Below are 14,461 nucleotides of genomic sequence, written 5' to 3' on the forward strand. Positions count from 1 at the left end.
TTTTCTTCTGAAAGTCCTAGAGACTTGTGCATTTCATGATTAATAAAGGGTGGCCTGCCACACAACCACACCGAATTTCAGCACGTTTCGAGCAAGCAGCGCGGAGTTATTCCAATTAATCCCTAATATGGGTTAGGGTTGCAATTAGGGTTAGGTTTAGGGATAGGGTTGCAATTAGGGTTAGGGTTAGGGTTGTGATTAGGGTTAGGGTTAGGGTTGCTATTAGGGTTAGGGTTAGGGATGAATACCCACTGGAGCTCAAGATATTCTTCAATAACTTTTTTTCTGTAGGTCATAGAGACTTGGAAGTTGGTTCCATCTCCACTAATGTGGCTATGCCCGATCCATTGGTACCACCCCCGAGCTTCTACGACCTTTGGAAGGGGTAGGGTTAGGGTTGTGATTAGTGTTTGATTTTTTGGTTGTGATTAGGGTTAGGGTTAGGGATGAAAACCTATAGGAGTTCAAGATATTGTTCAATAACTTTTTTTCTGAAGGTCATAGAGACTTGGAAGTTGGTTCCATCTCCACTAACGTGGCTCTGCCCGATCCATTGGGACCATCCCCGAGCTTCTACGACCTTCGGAAATGGTGAAACCACCAAATCTATAAAAAAAAAGTACAAGATATTTTTGAATAACTTTTCTTCTGAAAGTCCTAGAGACTTGTGCATTTCATGATTAATAAAGGGTGGCCTGCCACACAACCACACCGAATTTCAGCACGTTTCGAGCAAGCAGCGCGGAGTTATTCCAATTAATCCCTAATATGGGTTAGGGTTGCAATTAGGGTTAGGGTTAGGGTTGCAATTAGGGTTAGGGTTAGGGTTGTGATTAGGGTTAGGGTTAGGGTTGCTATTAGGGTTAGGGTTAGGGATGAATACCCACTGGAGCTCAAGATATTCTTCAATAACTTTTTTTCTGTAGGTCATAGAGACTTGGAAGTTGGTTCCATCTCCACTAATGTGGCTATGCCCGATCCATTGGTACCACCCCCGAGCTTCTACGACCTTTGGAAGGGGTAGGGTTAGGGTTGTGATTAGTGTTTGATTTTTTGGTTGTGATTAGGGTTAGGGTTAGGGATGAAAACCTATAGGAGTTCAAGATATTGTTCAATAACTTTTTTTCTGAAGGTCATAGAGACTTGGAAGTTGGTTCCATCTCCACTAATGTGGCTCTGCCCGATCCATTGGGACCATCCCCGAGCTTCTACGACCTTCGGAAATGGTGAAACCACCAAATCTATAAAAAAAAGTACAAGATATTTTTGAATAACTTTTCTTCTGAAAGTCCTAGAGACTTGTGCATTTCATGATTAATAAAGGGTGGCCTGCCACACAACCACACCGAATTTCAGCACGTTTCGAGCAAGCAGCGCGGAGTTATTCCAATTAATCCCTAATATGGGTTAGGGTTGCAATTAGGGTTAGGGTTAGGGTTGCAATTAGGGTTAGGGTTAGGGTTGTGATTAGGGTTAGGGTTAGGGTTGCTATTAGGGTTAGGGTTAGGGATGAATACCCATTGGAGCTCAAGATATTCTTCAATAACTTTTTTTCTGTAGGTCATAGAGACTTGGAAGTTGGTTCCATCTCCACTAATGTGGCTATGCCCGATCCATTGGTACCACCCCCGAGCTTCTACGACCTTTGGAAGGGGTAGGGTTAGGGTTGTGATTAGTGTTTGATTTTTTGGTTGTGATTAGGGTTAGGGATGAAAACCTATAGGAGTTCAAGATATTGTTCAATAACTTTTTTTCTGAAGGTCATAGAGACTTGGAAGTTGGTTCCATCTCCACTAATGTGGCTCTGCCCGATCCATTGGGACCATCCCCGAGCTTCTACGACCTTCGGAAATGGTGAAACCACCAAATCTATAAAAAAAAAGTACAAGATATTTTTGAATAACTTTTCTTCTGAAAGTCCTAGAGACTTGTGCATTTCATGATTAATAAAGCGTGTCCTGCCACACAACCACACCGAATTTCAGCACGTTTCGAGCAAGCAGCGCGGAGTTATTCCAATTAATCCCTAATATGGGTTAGGGTTGCAATTAGGGTTAGGGTTAGGGTTGCAATTAGGGTTAGGGTTAGGGTTGTGATTAGGGTTAGGGTTAGGGTTGCTATTAGGGTTAGGGTTAGGGATGAATACCCATTGGAGCTCAAGATATTCTTCAATAACTTTTTTTCTGTAGGTCATAGAGACTTGGAAGTTGGTTCAATCTCCACTAATGTGGCTATGCCCGATCCATTGGTACCACCCCCGAGCTTCTACGACCTTTGGAAGGGGTATGGTTAGGGTTGTGATTAGTGTTTGATTTTTTGGTTGTGATTAGGGTTAGGGTTAGGGATGAAAACCTATAGGAGTTCAAGATATTGTTCAATAACTTTTTTTCTGAAGGTCATAGAGACTTGGAAGTTGGTTCCATCTCCACTAATGTGGCTCTGCCCGATCCATTGGGACCATCCCCGAGCTTCTACGACCTTCGGAAATGGTGAAACCACCAAATCTATAAAAAAAAAGTACAAGATATTTTTGAATAACTTTTCTTCTGAAAGTCCTAGAGACTTGTGCATTTCATGATTAATAAAGGGTGGCCTGCCACACAACCACACCGAATTTCAGCACGTTTCGAGCAAGCAGCGCGGAGTTATTCCAATTAATCCCTAATATGGGTTAGGGTTGCAATTAGGGTTAGGTTTAGGGATAGGGTTGCAATTAGGGTTAGGGTTAGGGTTGTGATTAGGGTTAGGGTTAGGGTTGCTATTAGGGTTAGGGTTAGGGATGAATACCCACTGGAGCTCAAGATATTCTTCAATAACTTTTTTTCTGTAGGTCATAGAGACTTGGAAGTTGGTTCCATCTCCACTAATGTGGCTATGCCCGATCCATTGGTACCAGCCCGAGCTTCTACGACCTTTGGAAGGGGTAGGGTTAGGGTTGTGATTAGTGTTTGATTTTTTGGTTGTGATTAGGGTTAGGGTTAGGGATGAAAACCTATAGGAGTTCAAGATATTGTTCAATAACTTTTTTTCTGAAGGTCATAGAGACTTGGAAGTTGGTTCCATCTCCACTAACGTGGCTCTGCCCGATCCATTGGGACCATCCCCGAGCTTCTACGACCTTCGGAAATGGTGAAACCACCAAATCTATAAAAAAAAAGTACAAGATATTTTTGAATAACTTTTCTTCTGAAAGTCCTAGAGACTTGTGCATTTCATGATTAATAAAGGGTGGCCTGCCACACAACCACACCGAATTTCAGCACGTTTCGAGCAAGCAGCGCGGAGTTATTCCAATTAATCCCTAATATGGGTTAGGGTTGCAATTAGGGTTAGGTTTAGGGATAGGGTTGCAATTAGGGTTAGGGTTAGGGTTGTGATTAGGGTTAGGGTTAGGGTTGCTATTAGGGTTAGGGTTAGGGATGAATACCCACTGGAGCTCAAGATATTCTTCAATAACTTTTTTTCTGTAGGTCATAGAGACTTGGAAGTTGGTTCCATCTCCACTAATGTGGCTATGCCCGATCCATTGGTACCACCCCCGAGCTTCTACGACCTTTGGAAGGGGTAGGGTTAGGGTTGTGATTAGTGTTTGATTTTTTGGTTGTGATTAGGGTTAGGGTTAGGGATGAAAACCTATAGGAGTTAAAGATATTGTTCAATAACTTTTTTTCTGAAGGTCATAGAGACTTGGAAGTTGGTTCCATCTCCACTAACGTGGCTCTGCCCGATCCATTGGGACCATCCCTGAGCTTCTACGACCTTCGGAAATGGTGAAACCACCAAATCTATAAAAAAAAAGTACAAGATATTTTTGAATAACTTTTCTTCTGAAAGTCCTAGAGACTTGTGCATTTCATGATTAATAAAGGGTGGCCTGCCACACAACCACACCGAATTTCAGCACGTTTCGAGCAAGCAGCGCGGAGTTATTCCAATTAATCCCTAATATGGGTTAGGGTTGCAATTAGGGTTAGGGTTAGGGTTGCAATTAGGGTTAGGGTTAGGGTTGTGATTAGGGTTAGGGTTAGGGTTGCTATTAGGGTTAGGGTTAGGGATGAATACCCATTGGAGCTCAAGATATTCTTCAATAACTTTTTTTCTGTAGGTCATAGAGACTTGGAAGTTGGTTCCATCTCCACTAATGTGGCTATGCCCGATCCATTGGTACCACCCCCGAGCTTCTACGACCTTTGGAAGGGGTAGGGTTAGGGTTGTGATTAGTGTTTGATTTTTTGGTTGTGATTAGGGTTAGGGTTAGGGATGAAAACCTATAGGAGTTCAAGATATTGTTCAATAACTTTTTTTCTGAAGGTCATAGAGACTTGGAAGTTGGTTCCATCTCCACTAACGTGGCTCTGCCCGATCCATTGGGACCATCCCTGAGCTTCTACGACCTTCGGAAATGGTGAAACCACCAAATCTATAAAAAAAAAGTACAAGATATTTTTGAATAACTTTTCTTCTGAAAGTCCTAGAGACTTGTGCATTTCATGATTAATAAAGGGTGGCCTGCCACACAACCACACCGAATTTCAGCACGTTTCGAGCAAGCAGCGCGGAGTTATTCCAATTAATCCCTAATATGGGTTAGGGTTGCAATTAGGGTTAGGGTTGCAATTAGGGTTAGGGTTAGGGTTGCAATTAGGGTTAGGGTTAGGGTTGTGATTAGGGTTAGGGTTAGGGTTGCTATTAGGGTTAGGGTTAGGGATGAATACCCATTGGAGCTCAAGATATTCTTCAATAACTTTTTTTCTGTAGGTCATAGAGACTTGGAAGTTGGTTCCATCTCCACTAATGTGGCTATGCCCGATCCATTGGTACCACCCCCGAGCTTCTACAACCTTTGGAAGGGGTAGGGTTAGGGTTGTGATTAGTGTTTGATTTTTTGGTTGTGATTAGGGTTAGGGTTAGGGATGAAAACCTATAGGAGTTCAAGATATTGTTCAATAACTTTTTTTCTGAAGGTCATAGAGACTTGGAAGTTGGTTCCATCTCCACTAATGTGGCTCTGCCCGATCCATTGGGACCATCCCCGAGCTTCTACGACCTTCGGAAATGGTGAAACCACCAAATCTATAAAAAAAAGTACAAGATATTTTTGAATAACTTTTCTTCTGAAAGTCCTAGAGACTTGTGCATTTCATGATTAATAAAGGGTGGCCTGCCACACAACCACACCGAATTTCAGCACGTTTCGAGCAAGCAGCGCAGAGTTATTCCAATTAATCCCTAATATGGGTTAGGGTTGCAATTAGGATTAGGGTTAGGGTTAGGGTTGCAATTAGGGTTAGGGTTAGGGTTGTGATTAGGGTTAGGGTTAGGGTTGCTATTAGGGTTAGGGTTAGGGATGAATACCCATTGGAGCTCAAGATATTCTTCAATAACTTTTTTTCTGTAGGTCATAGAGACTTGGAAGTTGGTTCCATCTCCACTAATGTGGCTATGCCCGATCCATTGGTACCACCCCCGAGCTTCTACGACCTTTGGAAGGGGTAGGGTTAGGGTTGTGATTAGTGTTTGATTTTTTGGTTGTGATTAGGGTTAGGGTTAGGGATGAAAACCTATAGGAGTTCAAGATATTGTTCAATAACTTTTTTTCTGAAGGTCATAGAGACTTGGAAGTTGGTTCCATCTCCACTAATGTGGCTCTGCCCGATCCATTGGGACCATCCCCGAGCTTCTACGACCTTCGGAAATGGTGAAACCACCAAATCTATAAAAAAAAGTACAAGATATTTTTGAATAACTTTTCTTCTGAAAGTCCTAGAGACTTGTGCATTTTATGATTAATAAAGGGTGGCCTGCCACACAACCACACCGAATTTCAGCACGTTTCGAGCAAGCAGCGCAGAGTTATTCCAATTAATCCCTAATATGGGTTAGGGTTGCAATTAGGGTTAGGGTTGCAATTAGGGTTAGGGTTAGGGTTGCAATTAGGGTTAGGGTTAGGGTTGTGATTAGGGTTAGGGTTAGGGTTGCTATTAGGGTTAGGGTTAGGGATGAATACCCATTGGAGCTCAAGATATTCTTCAATAACTTTTTTTCTGTAGGTCATAGAGACTTGGAAGTTGGTTCCATCTCCACTAATGTGGCTATGCCCGATCCATTGGTACCACCCCCGAGCTTCTACGACCTTTGGAAGGGGTAGGGTTAGGGTTGTGATTAGTGTTTGATTTTTTGGTTGTGATTAGGGTTAGGGTTAGGGATGAAAACCTATAGGAGTTCAAGATATTGTTCAATAACTTTTTTTCTGAAGGTCATAGAGACTTGGAAGTTGGTTCCATCTCCACTAATGTGGCTCTGCCCGATCCATTGGGACCATCCCCGAGCTTCTACGACCTTCGGAAATGGTGAAACCACCAAATCTATAAAAAAAAGTACAAGATATTTTTGAATAACTTTTCTTCTGAAAGTCCTAGAGACTTGTGCATTTCATGATTAATAAAGGGTGGCCTGCCACACAACCACACTGAATTTCAGCACGTTTCGAGCAAGCAGCGCGGAGTTATTCCAATTAATCCCTAATATGGGTTAGGGTTGCAATTAGGGTTAGGGTTAGGGTTGCAATTAGGGTTGCAATTAGGGTTAGGGTTAGGGTTAGGGTTAGGGATGAATACCCATTGGAGCTCAAGATATTCTTCAATAACTTTTTTTCTGTAGGTCATAGAGACTTGGAAGTTGGTTCCATCTCCACTAATGTGGCTATGCCCGATCCATTGGTACCACCCCCGAGCTTCTACGACCTTTGGAAGGGGTAGGGTTAGGGTTGTGATTAGTGTTTGATTTTTTGGTTGTGATTAGGGTTAGGGTTAGGGATGAAAACCTATAGGAGTTCAAGATATTGTTCAATAACTTTTTTTCTGAAGGTCATAGAGACTTGGAAGTTGGTTCCATCTCAACTAATGTGGCTCTGCCCGATCCATTGGGACCATCCCCGAGCTTCTACGACCTTCGGAAATGGTGAAACCACCAAATCTATAAAAAAAAGTACAAGATATTTTTGAATAACTTTTCTTCTGAAAGTCCTAGAGACTTGTGCATTTCATGATTAATAAAGGGTGGCCTGCCACACAACCACACCGAATTTCAGCACGTTTCGAGCAAGCAGCGCGGAGTTATTCCAATTAATCCCTAATATGGGTTAGGGTTGCAATTAGGGTTAGGGTTAGGGTTGCAATTAGGGTTAGGGTTAGGGTTGCAATTAGGGTTAGGGTTAGGGTTGTGATTAGGGTTAGGGTTAGGGTTGCTATTAGGGTTAGGGTTAGGGATGAATACCCATTGGAGCTCAAGATATTCTTCAATAACTTTTTTTCTGTAGGTCATAGAGACTTGGAAGTTGGTTCCATCTCCACTAATGTGGCTATGCCCGATCCATTGGTACCACCCCCGAGCTTCTACGACCTTTGGAAGGGGTAGGGTTAGGGTTGTGATTAGTGTTTGATTTTTTGGTTGTGATTAGGGTTAGGGTTAGGGATGAAAACCTATAGGAGTTCAAGATATTGTTCAATAACGTTTTTTCTGAAGGTCATAGAGACTTGGAAGTTGGTTCCATCTCAACTAATGTGGCTCTGCCCGATCCATTGGGACCATCCCCGAGCTTCTACGACCTTCGGAAATGGTGAAACCACCAAATCTATAAAAAAAAGTACAAGATATTTTTGAATAACTTTTCTTCTGAAAGTCCTAGAGACTTGTGCATTTCATGATTAATAAAGGGTGGCCTGCCACACAACCACACCGAATTTCAGCACGTTTCGAGCAAGCAGCGCGGAGTTATTCCAATTAATCCCTAATATGGGTTAGGGTTGCAATTAGGGTTAGGGTTAGGGTTGCAATTAGGGTTAGGGTTAGGGTTGTGATTAGGGTTAGGGTTAGGGTTGCTATTAGGGTTAGGGTTAGGGATGAATACCCATTGGAGCTCAAGATATTCTTCAATAACTTTTTTTCTGTAGGTCATAGAGACTTGGAAGTTGGTTCCATCTCCACTAATGTGGCTATGCCCGATCCATTGGTACCACCCCCGAGCTTCTACGACCTTTGGAAGGGGTAGGGTTAGGGTTGTGATTAGTGTTTGATTTTTTGGTTGTGATTAGGGTTAGGGTTAGGGATGAAAACCTATAGGAGTTCAAGATATTGTTCAATAACTTTTTTTCTGAAGGTCATAGAGACTTGGAAGTTGGTTCCATCTCCACTAATGTGGCTCTGCCCGATCCATTGGGACCATCCCCGAGCTTCTACGACCTTCGGAAATGGTGAAACCACCAAATCTATAAAAAAAAAGTACAAGATATTTTTGAATAACTTTTCTTCTGAAAGTCCTAGAGACTTGTGCATTTCATGATTAATAAAGGGTGGCCTGCCACACAACCACACCGAATTTCAGCACGTTTCGAGCAAGCAGCGCGGAGTTATTCCAATTAATCCCTAATATGGGTTAGGGTTGCAATTAGGGTTAGGGTTAGGGTTGCAATTAGGGTTAGGGTTAGGGTTGCAATTAGGGTTAGGGTTAGGGTTGTGATTAGGGTTAGGGTTAGGGTTGCTATTAGGGTTAGGGTTAGGGATGAATACCCATTGGAGCTCAAGATATTCTTCAATAACTTTTTTTCTGTAGGTCATAGAGACTTGGAAGTTGGTTCCATCTCCACTAATGTGGCTATGCCCGATCCATTGGTACCACCCCCGAGCTTCTACGACCTTTGGAAGGGGTAGGGTTAGGGTTGTGATTAGTGTTTGATTTTTTGGTTGTGATTAGGGATGAAAACCTATAGGAGTTCAAGATATTGTTCAATAACTTTTTTTCTGAAGGTCATAGAGACTTGGAAGTTGGTTCCATCTCCACTAATGTGGCTCTGCCTGATCCATTGGGACCATCCCCGAGCTTCTACGACCTTCGGAAATGGTGAAACCACCAAATCTATAAAAAAAAAGTACAAGATATTTTTGAATAACTTTTCTTCTGAAAGTCCTAGAGACTTGTGCATTTCATGATTAATAAAGGGTGGCCTGCCACACAACCACACCGAATTTCAGCACGTTTCGAGCAAGCAGCGCGGAGTTATTCCAATTAATCCCTAATATGGGTTAGGGTTGCAATTAGGGTTAGGGTTAGGGTTAGGGTTGCAATTAGGGTTAGGGTTAGGGTTGTGATTAGGGTTAGGGTTAGGGTTGCTATTAGGGTTAGGGTTAGGGATGAATACCCATTGGAGCTCAAGATATTCTTCAATAACTTTTTTTCTGTAGGTCATAGAGACTTGGAAGTTGGTTCCATCTCCACTAATGTGGCTATGCCCGATCCATTGGTACCACCCCCGAGCTTCTACGACCTTTGGAAGGGGTAGGGTTAGGGTTGTGATTAGTGTTTGATTTTTTGGTTGTGATTAGGGTTAGGGTTAGGGATGAAAACCTATAGGAGTTCAAGATATTGTTCAATAACTTTTTTTCTGAAGGTCATAGAGACTTGGAAGTTGGTTCCATCTCCACTAATGTGGCTCTGCCCGATCCATTGGGACCATCCCCAAGCTTCTACGACCTTCGGAAATGGTGAAACCACCAAATCTATAAAAAAAAAGTACAAGATATTTTTGAATAACTTTTCTTCTGAAAGTCCTAGAGACTTGTGCATTTCATGATTAATAAAGGGTGGCCTGCCACACAACCACACCGAATTTCAGCACGTTTCGAGCAAGCAGCGCGGAGTTATTCCAATTAATCCCTAATATGGGTTAGGGTTGCAATTAGGGTTAGGGTTAGGGTTGCAATTAGGGTTAGGGTTAGGGTTGTGATTAGGGTTAGGGTTAGGGTTGCTATTAGGGTTAGGGTTAGGGATGAATACCCATTGGAGCTCAAGATATTCTTCAATAACTTTTTTTCTGTAGGTCATAGAGACTTGGAAGTTGGTTCCATCTCCACTAATGTGGCTATGCCCGATCCATTGGTACCACCCCCGAGCTTCTACGACCTTTGGAAGGGGTAGGGTTAGGGTTGTGATTAGTGTTTGATTTTTTGGTTGTGATTAGGGTTAGGGTTAGGGATGAAAACCTATAGGAGTTCAAGATATTGTTCAATAACTTTTTTTCTGAAGGTCATAGAGACTTGGAAGTTGGTTCCATCTCAACTAATGTGGCTCTGCCCGATCCATTGGGACCATCCCCGAGCTTCTACGACCTTCGGAAATGGTGAAACCACCAAATCTATAAAAAAAAGTACAAGATATTTTTGAATAACTTTTCTTCTGAAAGTCCTAGAGACTTGTGCATTTCATGATTAATAAAGGGTGGCCTGCCACACAACCACACCGAATTTCAGCACGTTTCGAGCAAGCAGCGCGGAGTTATTCCAATTAATCCCTAATATGGGTTAGGGTTGCAATTAGGGTTAGGGTTAGGGTTAGGGTTGCAATTAGGGTTAGGGTTAGGGTTGTGATTAGGGTTAGGGTTAGGGTTGCTATTAGGGTTAGGGTTAGGGATGAATACCCATTGGAGCTCAAGATATTCTTCAATAACTTTTTTTCTGTAGGTCATAGAGACTTGGAAGTTGGTTCCATCTCCACTAATGTGGCTATGCCCGATCCATTGGTACCACCCCCGAGCTTCTACGACCTTTGGAAGGGGTAGGGTTAGGGTTGTGATTAGTGTTTGATTTTTTGGTTGTGATTAGGGTTAGGGTTAGGGATGAAAACCTATAGGAGTTCAAGATATTGTTCAATAACTTTTTTTCTGAAGGTCATAGAGACTTGGAAGTTGGTTCCATCTCAACTAATGTGGCTCTGCCCGATCCATTGGGACCATCCCCGAGCTTCTACGACCTTCGGAAATGGTGAAACCACCAAATCTATAAAAAAAAGTACAAGATATTTTTGAATAACTTTTCTTCTGAAAGTCCTAGAGACTTGTGCATTTCATGATTAATAAAGGGTGGCCTGCCACACAACCACACCGAATTTCAGCACGTTTCGAGCAAGCAGCGCGGAGTTATTCCAATTAATCCCTAATATGGGTTAGGGTTGCAATTAGGGTTAGGGTTAGGGTTGCAATTAGGGTTAGGGTTAGGGTTGTGATTAGGGTTAGGGTTAGGGTTGCTATTAGGGTTAGGGTTAGGGATGAATACCCACTGGAGCTCAAGATATTCTTCAATAACTTTTTTTCTGTAGGTCATAGAGACTTGGAAGTTGGTTCCATCTCCACTAATGTGGCTATGCCCGATCCATTGGTACCACCCCCGAGCTTCTACGACCTTTGGAAGGGGTAGGGTTAGGGTTGTGATTAGTGTTTGATTTTTTGGTTGTGATTAGGGTTAGGGTTAGGGATGAAAACCTATAGGAGTTCAAGATATTGTTCAATAACTTTTTTTCTGAAGGTCATAGAGACTTGGAAGTTGGTTCCATCTCCACTAACGTGGCTCTGCCCGATCCATTGGGACCATCCCCGAGCTTCTACGACCTTCGGAAATGGTGAAACCACCAAATCTATAAAAAAAAAGTACAAGATATTTTTGAATAACTTTTCTTCTGAAAGTCCTAGAGACTTGTGCATTTCATGATTAATAAAGGGTGGCCTGCCACACAACCACACCGAATTTCAGCACGTTTCGAGCAAGCAGCGCGGAGTTATTCCAATTAATCCCTAATATGGGTTAGGGTTGCAATTAGGGTTAGGGTTAGGGTTGCAATTAGGGTTAGGGTTAGGGTTGTGAATAGGGTTAGGGTTGCAATTAGGGTTAGGGTTAGGGTTAGGGTTGCAATTAGGGTTAGGGTTAGGGTTGTGATTAGGGTTAGGGTTAGGGTTGCTATTAGGGTTAGGGTTAGGGATGAATACCCATTGGAGCTCAAGATATTCTTCAATAACTTTTTTTCTGTAGGTCATAGAGACTTGGAAGTTGGTTCCATTGCCACTAATGTGGCTATGCCCGATCCATTGGTACCACCCCCGAGCTTCTACGACCTTTGGAAGGGGTAGGGTTAGGGTTGTGATTAGTGTTTGATTTTTTGGTTGTGATTAGGGTTAGGGTTAGGGATGAAAACCTATAGGAGTTCAAGATATTGTTCAATAACTTTTTTTCTGAAGGTCATAGAGACTTGGAAGTTGGTTCCATCTCCACTAATGTGGCTCTGCCCGATCCATTGGGACCATCCCCGAGCTTCTACGACCTTCGGAAATGGTGAAACCACCAAATCTATAAAAAAAAAGTACAAGATATTTTTGAATAACTTTTCTTCTGAAAGTCCTAGAGACTTGTGCATTTCATGATTAATAAAGGGTGGCCTGCCACACAACCACACCGAATTTCAGCACGTTTCGAGCAAGCAGCGCGGAGTTGTTCCAATTAATCCCTAATATGGGTTAGGGTTGCAATTAGGGTTAGGGTTAGGGTTGTGATTAGGGTTAGGGTTAGGGTTGCTATTAGGGTTAGGGTTAGGGATGAATACCCATTGGAGCTCAAGATATTCTTCAATAACTTTTTTTCTGTAGGTCATAGAGACTTGGAAGTTGGTTCCATCTCCACTAATGTGGCTATGCCCGATCCATTGGTACCACCCCCAAGCTTCTACGACCTTTGGAAGGGGTAGGGTTAGGGTTGTGATTAGTGTTTGATTTTTTGGTTGTGATTAGGGTTAGGGTTAGGGATGAAAACCTATAGGAGTTCAAGATATTGTTCAATAACTTTTTTTCTGAACGTCATAGAGACTTGGAAGTTGGTTCCATCTCCACTAACGTGGCTCTGCCCGATCCATTGGGACCATCTCCGAGCTTCTACGACCTTCGGAAATGGTGAAACCACCAAATCTATAAAAAAAAAGTACAAGATATTTTTGAATAACTTTTCTTCTGAAAGTCCTAGAGACTTGGACTTGTGCATTTCATGATTAATAAAGGGTGGCCTGCCACACAACCACACCGAATTTCAGCACGTTTCGAGCAAGCAGCGCGGAGTTATTCCAATTAATCCCTAATATGGGTTAGGGTTGCAATTAGGGTTAGGGTTAGGGTTGCAATTAGGGTTAGGGTTAGGGTTGTGATTAGGGTTAGGGTTAGGGTTGCTATTAGGGTTAGGGTTAGGGATGAATACCCATTGGAGCTCAAGATATTCTTCTATAACTTTTTTTCTGTAGGTCATAGAGACTTGGAAGTTGGTTCCATCTCCACTAATGTGGCTATGCCCGATCCATTGGTACCACCCCCGAGCTTCTACGACCTTTGGAAGGGGTAGGGTTAGGGTTGTGATTAGTGTTTGATTTTTTGGTTGTGATTAGGGTTAGGGTTAGGGATGAAAACCTATAGGAGTTCAAGATATTGTTCAATAACTTTTTTTCTGAAGGTCATAGAGACTTGGAAGTTGGTTCCATCTCCACTAATGTGGCTCTGCCCGATCCATTGGGACCATCCCCGAGCTTCTACGACCTTCGGAAATGGTGAAACCACCAAATCTATAAAAAAAAGTACAAGATATTTTTGAATAACTTTTCTTCTGAAAGTCCTAGAGACTTGTGCATTTCATGATTAATAAAGGGTGGCCTGCCACACAACCACACCGAATTTCAGCACGTTTCGAGCAAGCAGCGCGGAGTTATTCCAATTAATCCCTAATATGGGTTAGGGTTGCAATTAGGGTTAGGGTTAGGGTTGTGATTAGGGTTAGGGTTAGGGTTGCTATTAGGGTTAGGGTTAGGGATGAATACCCATTGGAGCTCAAGATATTCTTCAATAACTTTTTTTCTGTAGGTCATAGAGACTTGGAAGTTGGTTCCATCTCCACTAATGTGGCTATGCCCGATCCATTGGTACCACCCCCGAGCTTCTACGACCTTTGGAAGGGGTAGGGTTAGGGTTGTGATTAGTGTTTGATTTTTTGGTTGTGATTAGGGTTAGGGTTAGGGATGAAAACCTATAGGAGTTCAAGATATTGTTCAATAACTTTTTTTCTGAAGGTCATAGAGACTTGGAAGTTGGTTCCATCTCCACTAATATGGCTCTGCCCGATCCATTGGGACCATCCCCGAGCTTCTACGACCTTCGGAAATGGTGAAACCACCAAATCTATAAAAAAAAGTACAAGATATTTTTGAATAACTTTTCTTCTGAAAGTCCTAGAGACTTGTGCATTTCATGATTAATAAAGGGTGGCCTGCCACACAACCACACCAAATTTCAGCACGTTTCGAGCAAGCAGCGCGGACTTATTCCAATTAATCCCTAATATGGGTTAGGGTTGCAATTAGGGTTAGGGTTAGGGTTGTGATTAGGGTTAGGGTTAGGGTTGCTATTAGGGTTAGGGTTAGGGTTGTGATTAGGGTTAGGGTTAGGGTTGCTATTAGGGTTAGGGTTAGGGATGAATACCCATTGGAGCTCAAGATATTCTTCAATAACTTTTTTTCTGTAGGTCATAGAGACTTGGAAGTTGGTTCCATCTCCACTAATGTGGCTATGCCCGATCCATTGGTACCACCCCCGAGCTTCTACGACCT

General features: G+C 42.5%; 1 protein-coding gene across 3 annotated transcripts in view; it reads left to right on the forward strand.

The window, feature by feature from the left end:
• Positions 1–14,461, forward strand: part of apba2b (amyloid beta (A4) precursor protein-binding, family A, member 2b) — a 283,847-nt gene that overhangs the window by 67,622 nt on the left and 201,764 nt on the right. The gene's annotated exons all lie outside the window — the stretch shown is intronic.

This window comes from Paralichthys olivaceus, chromosome 1 (genome assembly GCF_024713975.1).
Source record: "Paralichthys olivaceus isolate ysfri-2021 chromosome 1, ASM2471397v2, whole genome shotgun sequence".
Classification (NCBI taxonomy): domain Eukaryota; kingdom Metazoa; phylum Chordata; class Actinopteri; order Pleuronectiformes; family Paralichthyidae; genus Paralichthys; species Paralichthys olivaceus.